Raw genomic sequence first — 12,176 nt, forward strand, 5'->3', positions numbered from 1 at the left:
TCATGAATTTACAATACCTCCAATTCAATTCATAGATTTCTCCTCATCTTTCATTTCTTATTGATAACTCATTCTCCCTCAGTGCAAATCCAGGCTTCCGACTTTATCAATACATTTACTCATTTGCTCAGTACTATGATACTGATAAACAGCTACAAAATTACTGTATCAATACCACTTCCCACAAGAAACTACTAATTAAAGTCTAAGAACTCTTTGAGTTATTTTCAGCCTTAGAATATATTTCAATTAGGGTGTACAGTCAGGGTAAATATGTGTATGTTACTACGTCGTAGCCCACTTAATAATTTACTACGTTGTGTTGTTATCAATTTCACAACAGATAAGCTTATTTATTTCTATTTGTATTTTAAAATATTTTGGATCTGTTCTTTTAATTATTTTGACTTAGTTTTTAAAATTTGTGAAATATTAACATGTTTTCAAAAGTCAAAACTATATAAAACATAAGTATATAAGATAAAGGGCGAGATCATTCTCACCCTTATTCCTTATTCTCTGTCCTTTCCTCACTGATCCCCATTTCTGTAAGTTTTTAATCCTTTATATGTTTCTTTCAGTTAAAAGAAATAAGTGAAGAGGCATATGTAACCTTCCCCTTTTCAAAAAATTGAGATATAATTGACATTTAACCTTATATTGGTTTCAGGTGTAGAACATAATAATCTGATATTTGTATAAAAGTTAGCATATTACTTAATGCTTTTAGAATCTAGGCTGCATTAGTATATATGAGCTCTTTTTATTTTTAATACTCTTTAAATGTGATTCTTCCTTCTCCAGAAATTACCTTGTGCTTTTGTTGATCCTATTTATACTTGTTATTTTTTTGTTCACTTCTATTTTTCACCAGGAGATGCTGCGCTTGGATTTCCTGCATCTATTGGGGTAAAAATGTATAGCTTCTTCTTCAGTCTTTCAGTTCATTGAAAACATTAATGCATGTTATAATGTCAAAATTTTCCTTGATTCTTGAGACAACCCATATTTGGTAATAGTAATTTAAAAAATGTTTCTGAATTGTTAGTATTGTAAACATTCAGAAATGAGATTCATCTATGTTTTGTATTGTCTCATTTGGTTATGAAATCAAGGCAATTGCCCTCATAAAATCAGTTTGGGCATATTCTTCTTTATATTCTCTGGAATATTTAGAATAACAAATAATTACCTGTCACTTGGAGATTTGGGAAGATTTATATCTAAGATAGTGGGACAGGTGCTTCTAATGTGAGATTTTGACTTCTCTTTGAAACATTTTAATCATATCAGGTTAATTCATATCTCTTATTTCTTTTAGGCAATTAAAATTTTATATAAAATTATCTATTTTTTCTGATTTCAAACTTACTAGATTACAGTTTAAATGCTATTGTCATATAAAAAAATTACCTACTATCTTTACAGTTAGGCTCTCTATCTCTAATTGTGGCATCCCTATTTCTGCTTAATCTACTAACGTTTGTCTATTTCATTTGATGTTTTAAAACAATTTCCTATTTTTCCTTTGTTTTCTGTTTCATTAGTTGCTGTTATCATCTTCATTGTTTTCTACCTTCTTTTTCTTTGGGGGGCTTACCTGTTGTTATTTCTCTAACTTTCTGACTGAACTACTGATTTATTTGTAATATTTGTTTCTAATATTGAATGCATAGGTTATTGGTTCTCTTTAACTTGTCATTTTATTTGCATCCTCAAGTTATGATATGTATTGGTTATATTATTATTTAGTTCTAAACATTATTAAATTTCCATTATAATTTCTCTTCTGATACTTGAATTACTTAAGGGTATGTGTTTGTGTGCAAACGTGTGTTTTTGCTTGTTTTTCCAAATGTAAGAGTTACTTTTTCCCATATTTTTTGTTCTTGATTTGTAATTTCATTGACTTATGATCAAATAAAATGTTCTGTAATATCAGCTCCCACCTTCTAATTCTAGCTTTCTGTTCATTTTAATCGATGATTTTCTTTATTTCAAGATTAGCTTTGTATTTAACAAGGAATTACATAATTTTTTTTGAATTTCTATGTTGAGGGAATGGGTACACTCATCAGTATAATTTGTCATGTTTCAGTGACATGACCCCAATATTTTACAGTTGTAAAAAAATGCCCTACTTGTTAAAGAGTTTAAGTCAGAAGTGGGGAATTTTCTGATGTTTTTGATAGCCTACTACATTTCAAACACTCTATCTGAAAGGTAGATATTATCACCAGATTCAGGACTAATAAATAATTGTTCCAAGGTCATATAATTAGGAGATTTAGTAGTGAAATCTATATCCGCAAACTTTCTAAAGCACTATCTACTATTTTGCAATTACTACAACTTGGACCCCTGACTCCTAGTTCAATGTAACGTACTATAAACTTTATTGATTTGTAAATAATTAAAACACACAGAAATGTAAATATAGCCTAGAAAAGATAAAAATAATGAGAGCATCGTATGGTCAGAAAACTCTTTTTTACTAATGAGTAAATAAGCATAGAGAAGTAGTGCTGAAAGAATACAATTTAAACAAGAGAATAAAGATGATGCCAAATAATGAGAAATCCTTTTCTGTTTAAAAATTAACTTCTTAGGATTAAATGCAATTGGTAAAATCTCAAAGCAATGTTTATAAATTCTCAAAAAATAATTGCTTATACTGTAATTTTACTATCTCCAGGAAGGCAGATGAGGGTGTGAGTCAATAGGGGAGTATATTAAAATTATTTAACTTTAGTTCCAAGTTTCAATGCTATTGTATTGTGCTGACTTCACATTTTAAAAAGAACAATTAGAAAGAGGTTTTTTGTTTTTTTTTTAATGTAGCAAACACTGAACATGAAAGCAAATATGGGCAGTTGGTTTTTTACAGTCGTTTCTTTGTCCTAGTCCTGTCTGCTCTAATGAGCAAACCCATTCTTTCCCATAGGCTTCGGGGTCTATATTTTAGGGAAGATTCTTAGAATCTTAATATGAAGTGAGACTTATCTAATTAACCTCTAACATTGAGCAAGACTATAATAAAATAAAAATGATAGTTTTCTACTTTCTTCGTGATCATATTTTTTTCCAGTTTGGAGATGCATGCATTATTCAAGAATATGATTCTTGCTCTATACTCATTATTCAATAAGTGAAAATGCCGCTGATGGCCAGTTTGTATCGGTATCAAAATGTAGTATTGGACTATGGTGCTTTCAGCAGGTACCATGTGGAGGTCAGTCAGGAAAGTTTGAACCATGCCGATTTGAAATCTGTCATGTGAGCATCTGTGATGAATGCCCCAAACCTGGTGTTCCCAACTAAGCTGTGAGCTCTGTAACTAATTACTCTTGAGGTCCCCTACCTGGGGCTATGTCTCGTTGGCTGGATTTGTAATTTTATGGCATTTTGTGGTCTGGGTCTTATTGACAGAATTTCTTGTTTAGCCCTGGTAGAGGTATTGTTTTTTAAACTTTCCATTTGTGAAATAGTTTTAATTATTAATCAGGAAATGTCAAAATCTGTACCTTTGGCGCTACCTTCTAAGTTTCTGACCAATGTATATAATTTCTTACTTGAAAATTTCACTTTGACATTGAGAAGGCACCTCAAATTCAACATATCTAAATCTGAGCATTTAGCCTACACCAGGCCATCAACAATGTTGCTCAAGCCGGAGGCATGCAAGCTGTCTTTGAGTTATCCCTCTTTACTAACCAATGCCTACTTTCATTACTAGAATATAATGACCAGAGGGTCAAGAGCTACATCTGAATTATTTACTATTGTACTCTAGTACCATAAAAATTTCCTGGCCTTTGGTTAGATGTTCTGAAAACAATTACAGAATAAATTATTAATAACATTGACTCTACAGTCAGAAAATTCTGGGTCAAATCCTGGTTCTGTGCCTTACTAACAATCAACTGAGTTGTTAACATTTCCTACCCATTTTCTGGTCTCTAAAATGAGTCAAAATATTATCTATCTTATAGGATTGTAGTAATGGTTACTTTTGATAATGCGTCTTAAATGTGTGGCACCTGGTAAGTACTCGAAATCACAAACTCTGAGGATCCCTGCTGTATGCAGTCTGCATTATTTCCATGGCTTAATTACCTAACTATTGAAAAACTATTCTATTCCTATTGGCCTTTTAGTGAAAATCTAATGCATTAATTTTTTTCTAGTCATCTGGAAAGAAGGACATCTATGCATTAACATGGAAAGTTGGTTGTAAATAAGTGTGTTCCCTGCAAGTATTTAGCTTAAAGCTGGCATTTCATCTTATAGAGTTATATTCCTCATTGGGAAATAAAATACTGTTTCTTTGCAACTAGTGTAAAATAATATGGATTCTTCATGTGAGAGTACAATATTTGTTCATATGCTAAAATAAAAATATAAAGGCATGAGAAAAACATTTATTATAAGTCAAAAATTCTCTTTGATTCACGGGTCACATTCAAATATAAGATATTTTAAAATCATTATTCAGTCATATTTGGATTAAATGTTTCCCGATCCTATATCATATTACAAAATGATATTAGTTAACTTCCCTATAATTTTATTTTATTAATATAAGTTAAAATTTTTCTTTTTCATTCTATTTTCAAGGAAATGCCTGAAGTAAAAGGAAATGGAACTAGATTGCTAACCTATAATTTAAATTCTAGAACAAAGGGTGGGCTATACACTCTTTGTACCTACCTAGCATGCTGGCTACCTGATCACATCCCATGTTAGTTTACCAGTTTTTGAAACTAAGAAAAATTAAAATATTTTAAGGGAATTTTAAAGTAGTAAAGAGTTAAGTTCAGGATATTTTAAAACACATATCAGAAATCTCCTTTATTGAAGCCTGCTTTCATTTTCATGTATGGATAGGGTCTTTCATTGAATGCACCCATTGTAAATCCCACTGTAAACACATAGAATAAGGTCTATCAGGTCTTCACATGAAATTAAACTGAAGAGTTAGACTAGTAAAATATAAAATCTATGAATAAGATCAATCATATGCTACTATTTTCAGATCCATGAAACATTCAAGAAAAAGAACTGGCTGAATGGGTTCCAGCAACCTATTTTGTGTAAATATTGGCTACTTTTTTTTCTGAGAACCTATAAACATATCAGAGAGGAATAAAAGAAGTAGAAACTCACTAAAATAAAGAATGGGAGGGAGATAAAGAGTGGGTGAAAAATGCTTAAAACTTTTGCTAATGATGGAAAGTATAAATTGATAAAGTAAAGTGGAGCAAGCCACAGCTTAAAGTTCATGAAGACGAATGTAGCAAGAGAAATTCCACTTTCCTGACTGAGTTCAGAATGGGCACCAAATAAAATGGCTACTGGAAATAAGTCATGAGATGACGATAGGGAGATTAATTCCATTTATGCATGCAGCAGAGATATTATGTCCTTTCATAACAGTAAAATGACTGAAATCCAGAGGCTTATTATATGAAAGAAAAAAATGATTTTTTGTTTTCAAAATGAACTGAAAAATGACCTGTAAGAATCATCGTGGCTTGTATGAAGCATCTCTACATTTTGGAATTCATAGGTCTACCAAGATAATTACTGCATCTATACCTGTGTATCTAAGAAAAAAACAAATATAACCAACCTATAAAGAGCTCCTGTTCATATTGTTTTTTGTTTTTCTTAAATATGAATGATCATGAGTCACCAAATACCCTGTAATGTGAAAGAGAAATACACACACTCAGAAACAAATGACTGTGGAAGAAATAGAAAACCTGCCAAACCCTCAGAAAGATTCATGAAATGTTCCACCTACGAAACAAGAACAAAATGTTATAAAAAAGAAGCAATGAGGGGGGCCTGGGTGGCTCAGTCAGTTAAGCATCCGACTCTTGATTTTGGCTCAGGTCATGATCTCAGGGTCATGAGAATGATCCCCGTGTCAGGCTCCATCCTCAGTGGGAAGTCTGCTGGAGATTCTCTCTCTTTCCCTCTCCCTCTGACCCTCCCCATGGTCATGCACTCTCTCTCAAATAAATAAATAAATAAATAAATAAATAATCTTAAAAAACTTATAAGTATTGCAGGCCAGAAGATGTGTAGAAAGGAGAGAAACCTACCATAGCTAGGTCATACTCTTTAATAGTTGAAATTAAGACCATAGAAGATGGTACTTACCATAAGATTAGATTCAGATGAAGAAAAGATTAATGATATGGAATACTGGTTAGTTAAAAAAAATTCTGAGTAAAGCTGGGGAAAAATATGATGAAGAATAAAGAAATAAGTATATCGTTTTTCAGCCTTTTGGCTAAGATTAAGTGTAGAAATAAGTATAGCAAATGTATAAATTTCCATAAAAAAGTCTAACATATGTGTGTTATTGGAGTCCCACTAAAGAAAAAGAAAGAATGGACAGGAAAGAAGCAATATTTGAATAAATAATAGCTGACAGTATTTGCAGAGTGATGAAAGGCAAAAACTATTCACTGCAAGTAAAGTGAATACAAATTAAAAACATACCTTGGCATATCATAGTAAACTTCCTGAAAATAAGATCTTACAAACACACACACACACACACACACACACACACACACGAATTCCTAAAGCATTCAGAAAAAAATATAACTGGGGTATTAACTTTAAAGGGAAAATAAAATTGATAAAGAATTTCTTACTAGGACCATGGAAACCAGAAGATAATGGAATGACATCTTTAAATATTTTGTATATTTATTTGATAGAGAGAAAGCAAGAGAGAGAGAGTGTGCACCTGGCAGGGGGGAGGGGGAAGAACGAAAGAGAGAAGCAGGGAGCCAGGATGTGGGGCTCCATCCCAGGACCCCAAGATCATGACCTGAGCTAAAGGCAGATGGTTAACTGACTAATCCACTCAGGTGCCCCTGGAATGACATCTTTAAAATGGTGAAATAAACTCACTGTTAGAAGCTTATTACCAGAAAAAAACCCTTAAAAATAAAGACAAATAACATTTTTTTAGATAATCAAAAACTAGAAGATTTATAGCCAGGAGACCTAGCACCCCACCTAAATTCTTACTAAATAAAGTTCTTCATGCAAATAGAATATGATCCTCAATGAAAGTACAGAAAGTAAAGGAAGAATAAAGAGTGAAAGAGTAAGTGTGTTGGTAAATCAAAATACCTATTGACTATAACACAATGATTATAATTTCTTTGGAAGTTTAATGAAGAACAAGATTGATGATAAAATAATTTAAAAGGTAGGAGGAGGATACTGAGGAAATGTCTTAGAAGTGTCTTGCTTTCTCAAAGAAGTAGTAATAGTACTCATTTATAATAGAACCTAGATAAGAATCTATGTTTAGGGGAGCCTGGTTGGCTCAGTCCATAGACCGTGTGACTCTTGATCTTGGGGTTGTGGGTTCAGGCCCCATGTTGGGTGTAGAGATTAATAAAATAAAATAAAATCTTTAAAAAATTGAAATAAAATAAATATAATAAAAATAAAATCTTTAAAAATATCTTTATTTTTAAAAATTTAAAAAAAGATTTTAAAAAAAATCTTTAAAAAATAAAAAAAAATATTTATAAAAAGAATCTATGTTTAAATCTCTAGTGTAGATACTAAGGAAAGGTAGAATTTATAACTCACAAGCTAGTAGAATTAATAGTAGTATTAATGTAAAAATTTAATTGACAAATAAGAGAAAATAGGAGAGAAAAAGATAACAGAGGAAAGATGGGACAAATAGTAAGATGGTTGAACATTCCAAGTACGTTAGTAATATCTTTATCAGCAAATTGAATATATGCTCATTTAAAAACTGAGTTAAAAAAACTATGTTGTGGGGCACCTGGATGGCTCAATTGGTTAAGTATCTGACTTCGGCTCAGGTCATGCTCTCAGGATTCTGGGATGGAGTGCTGCACTGGGCTCCATGCTCAGTGGGGAGTCTGCTTGTCCCTCTCCCTCTGCCTCTCCCTCACCTCATGCTTTCTCTCTCTCAAATAAATAAATAAAAATCTTAAGAAAACCCCCAAAGCACTATATATTGCTCACAATATGCATATAATCACATACAAAATTTGAAAATAGAAATATGTAAAAAGATCGTGCAGACACAATACAAAAAATAGTTCATATAACTGTTTTTTGATGGCAGACAGGGAACTAAAGAGGATTTAAGGGACTGTAGGTAATGAGTATGTGGACCCCTGACTTCATCTTTCTTCCTGTGCCCTTTTTGGAACTCAAAAAAATGAGCTTGGATTTGGGTTTCTTCCATACCACAGTCTCCTGTATTAAAATCGCCAATCTCATGACCAAGGTCTCTTTACTGTGAATGGATCACTATGATTTTAGTCTTCCATGATTTCTTTATATACAGAGGTATATGAAATTTAGGAAAGTCTATCTCTCTGATGCTCTCTGTGTATTTGATTTGGGATGTTAGAAGGTATTTATTATTCTGCTCTACTTTAATTTCTGCTGTACCAACTCTTATCCCTCTTTAAAGGAAAATAGTTGTCAACTTTCCATTAAAGGGGATTATAAGCATCAAGATGATTAGGAGAAAAGCAAAATGATATTTTCAATGAATTATAGTTTATGGGATTTTCTACTCTATGGTATTTATACCTAATACTATTTTATTTTATATTTATGATCTTAAGTCTATTAAAGAAAACGTTTAGGCTTTACGACAAAAAGGGTTATGTAATTGTATCATTTCTCCCACACTCTCAGATACCAAATAAAGCAAAGACTTTCTTTTTAGTCCAACCTCAACCTAGATCCGAAGAAGTCAATTTAACTAAGACATATGGTGAAACATTTTGTCACTCTGAGCCTGTCAATTGTGAAAATTTAAATTCATCCCCCCTTTTTTTTTGTCAGAAAGGAGTCTATTCTGAAAATAGACTTGGTTTTCTCATTGTCTCTCTACCCTCGCTCATACCTCAACCCTGTGCCCTCATTTGGACCATTAACATAAATAAAGTGGGTTGGGTTTGAAAAGGCTCATGACATGCAAGTAGACCAGGCAAGCCATGAACTTGAATGTAGAAATTAGTCCTTTACATCTACTAAGTGACATCCTCAGGCGAATATCACTTGCTATACTCCTTGTTCAATTGGTCATTCATACTGTGTGACTTCAGGCAAAATTGCAAATCTGCCTGTATCTAAGTTGAAATATTTGTAATATTTGAGGATTATTGTGATACTAACACTTTTTGTGTGGTAAAGATAAAGAAGATAGTGCTTATAAAATTTCCTAATTTTGAAGTCTATTATTATCGGTTTAATGATACATGAATAATGAATTGGGCTTTAGGTGAAAATGATAAATAAATTGGGCCTTTACTATACATAATAAAAAGTCTTTTACTTCCTAATTTCTCTCTCTCTCAAACATTGAAGCTATTTTATTAACAAAAAAAATTTAAACTCCTAATCTGCCCACCCCCTAAAATATTTAAACTAAAATACCCAAGGAATGTACAAAAGAAGGATTGATATGAATATATGCCTAACACCTCTCTGTTTTCTGTACTTAATGCTAATTACATGTTATATACAATGAAAGGCATTCTGCATGCCTTATCTTATTTAATCCTTATGGAAACTTGTGGGGTGAAGCATAAAAATCCCCATTTTTAAGGGCAAAGGAAATTATGGCTCCAAAGAGTGGCAGAGCTAGTTATTGGCCCTGTATTGTCTGACTTTAAAACCTATCTGTGTCAGTTGAGAGTTTCTTCTGAAATCCATTTTTCCTTTTTTTCTCAGTAACGTAACCTCAGGCTTTAGTTCCACGTATGGCTGCCCAATGTAAGAAGTACATTTTCCCACTGGTCAGGTTACTACGATCTGGTGTGTGGGATGTCAACAAGTGTCATGTGCAATTACACTGTAGCCAACTTTACAAGAAAGGGCATCTCCTATTTCTGCCATTCTTTATTTCTACTAGTTAAAATATGGGTATAATGGCTACAGTTTAAATAATGATCACACCCATGATGTAAACATCATATTGAATATGGTGGGGCACCCATGGTGGTCATGGGAATGACAGAGAACCACCCTATCATTCTTGGAGTACTCGCAGGTCTTTCTATGAAGAAGAATAAACCTCTACCTTACCTAGGCTATTCCTGCTTGGGATTTTCAATCACTTACATTTACACTAATCCAAACTGAAAGACCAGACTCATTCTATTTCATCAAACCACTGATTTTAAAGCACTGAATCCACTTGCAAATTCTTACTGCATTAATGAAGATGAGACCATGGCTGTTGATATACAACATGCCAAGATTTTATGCCTTAATCTATTTCAGAATGCTTAACTGATTCTAATTCTGCCACACTAGGATGTGAAGAGCAGAACAATAGATGTTTTAAGTCAGTTTTAAGGGAAATTACAAAGGCTACTGAAGTTTTGTTAGTTGGAATTAAGCCAGAAAACAAGCAATAACAGCTGGGCAAAAATCCAAAGCACCAGGAGAGCTCCCTCAGAGGGGGAAGGTCTTCCTTTGACATGTAACCTGAGAGATGCTGTCAGACACTGACAATCTTTGATGATTATTATAGACCAACTTTATTGGCTATCCATCTTCACAAGAATTGTTATTAAAATTTCTTGTGGAGAAAGAAACATACATTACTGAAAATACAATTTAAGACTCAATGTGGTAGAAAGAACATCTGTTTGGAACCACACTGATCTGGGTTTAAAAGTCCGCTTTCCTAATTAACACTGAAGCACTAGATATTTCTCTTAATCTACCTGCAAAAGAAAAAAATAATCTCTCAGATTTGCTATGTGAGTTAAGTGACATAAAATATTTGTAAGTATGCAACATATGGTTTGTATTAAAAAATATTAGTGATCTAAATATATGTTCCCTTATTGGATTCCCTAAATCCTTAGAACATACAAAGATAGTTGTCATGATTTGGGTTGCCTTAAAATCAGAGCTTGAAATGAGTTAGGTGCAATTTATTTGGGAGGTGATTCCCAGAAGTGAAACTGAGGGTAGGAAAAGTGAGTCAATGGAAAAAATGGAAAAAGCCACATAAATGTGATAATGAGCTATTACTAGAATTGATGCTGGGATTCAGCCCCTCTGGGGATCCACTGAGAAATCATATAGAATTTGCTTCTCAATGATCCCAGACAAAAATAGGGAGGCTGAGAAAATATCCACTCAGTTTGATCCCTTGCTGGTTGCTTCTTGCCCGGGGAGGAAATAACTGTCCCACTCTCTGGGCCATGACAACAGATGAATTAAGGGCTTTGATGACTTCAGAGAAAGTCCAAGGCAGATAAGCAGAGGGACACTGTGAGGTGCTCGTGAAGTGGAATATTGGGGATGTGTGTGGACTTTTTGCCTCAGGTGCACTGAAATCTGACGAGTCAAGAAGATTTGGCCGGGGTACCTTAAAGGTCTGCAGAGCAGTGAGTGTGCGTGTGTGTGTGCGTGCGCGCGCGGGCGCGCGCACGTTTACGCGCACACAGTGGAAGTGTCCGCGTTGCTATCAACAACTGCAAAACCTAAATGTGACATTGTACAGAATAATAAGGCAGGCTGACAAAAATGTCAGATTTTTCTGGGTTTTACTGCGCTTATACCATCTCAGTGTATCAACACTGGGTTTTCTTCATGTTGATTAGAAGGAAGTTCTGTTGACTAGTAACTATCTTAAGAAACGTCTATCCTAAGGGAAAGAAAATAATGAAAGGATTCCCAGGTAGGAAAACTTCTGAAATCATTGCTTTAATGCTAACTATGTGCTAATAACTGTTTTTAGAGAAACTGGGTGATCTCCTTGATCTTTCCGTGAAATAAGACTTTTCCAAAAATAAATGTCACTGTGAAACTGTTCCCTATATATTTAATAATGGAACAGAAATGAAAGCCAATATAGTTTTATTCTGCCAAAAAGTAGTAACAAATAACAAAAGACTTCAGTTTATAATATCTTTAAAAATACTCTTTACCCAGGCAGAACATTCTATGAGCTATTTTGCTCAGCTTTAGTAAATAATAGGGTTTTAAGTATCTTTGACAATTCACTGGCACTAATAAAAGCATATTGTAACAGTGTTTAATCTCTTCTATGTATCTGCAGTTTTAGTAATTTTTTTTGTTTTTGTTTTTGTGTCTTTTTTAGTTGTTTGAAGAGTTCTGTTTTA

This window comes from Ursus arctos, unplaced genomic scaffold (assembly GCF_023065955.2).
Source record: "Ursus arctos isolate Adak ecotype North America unplaced genomic scaffold, UrsArc2.0 scaffold_18, whole genome shotgun sequence".
NCBI lineage: Eukaryota > Metazoa > Chordata > Mammalia > Carnivora > Ursidae > Ursus > Ursus arctos.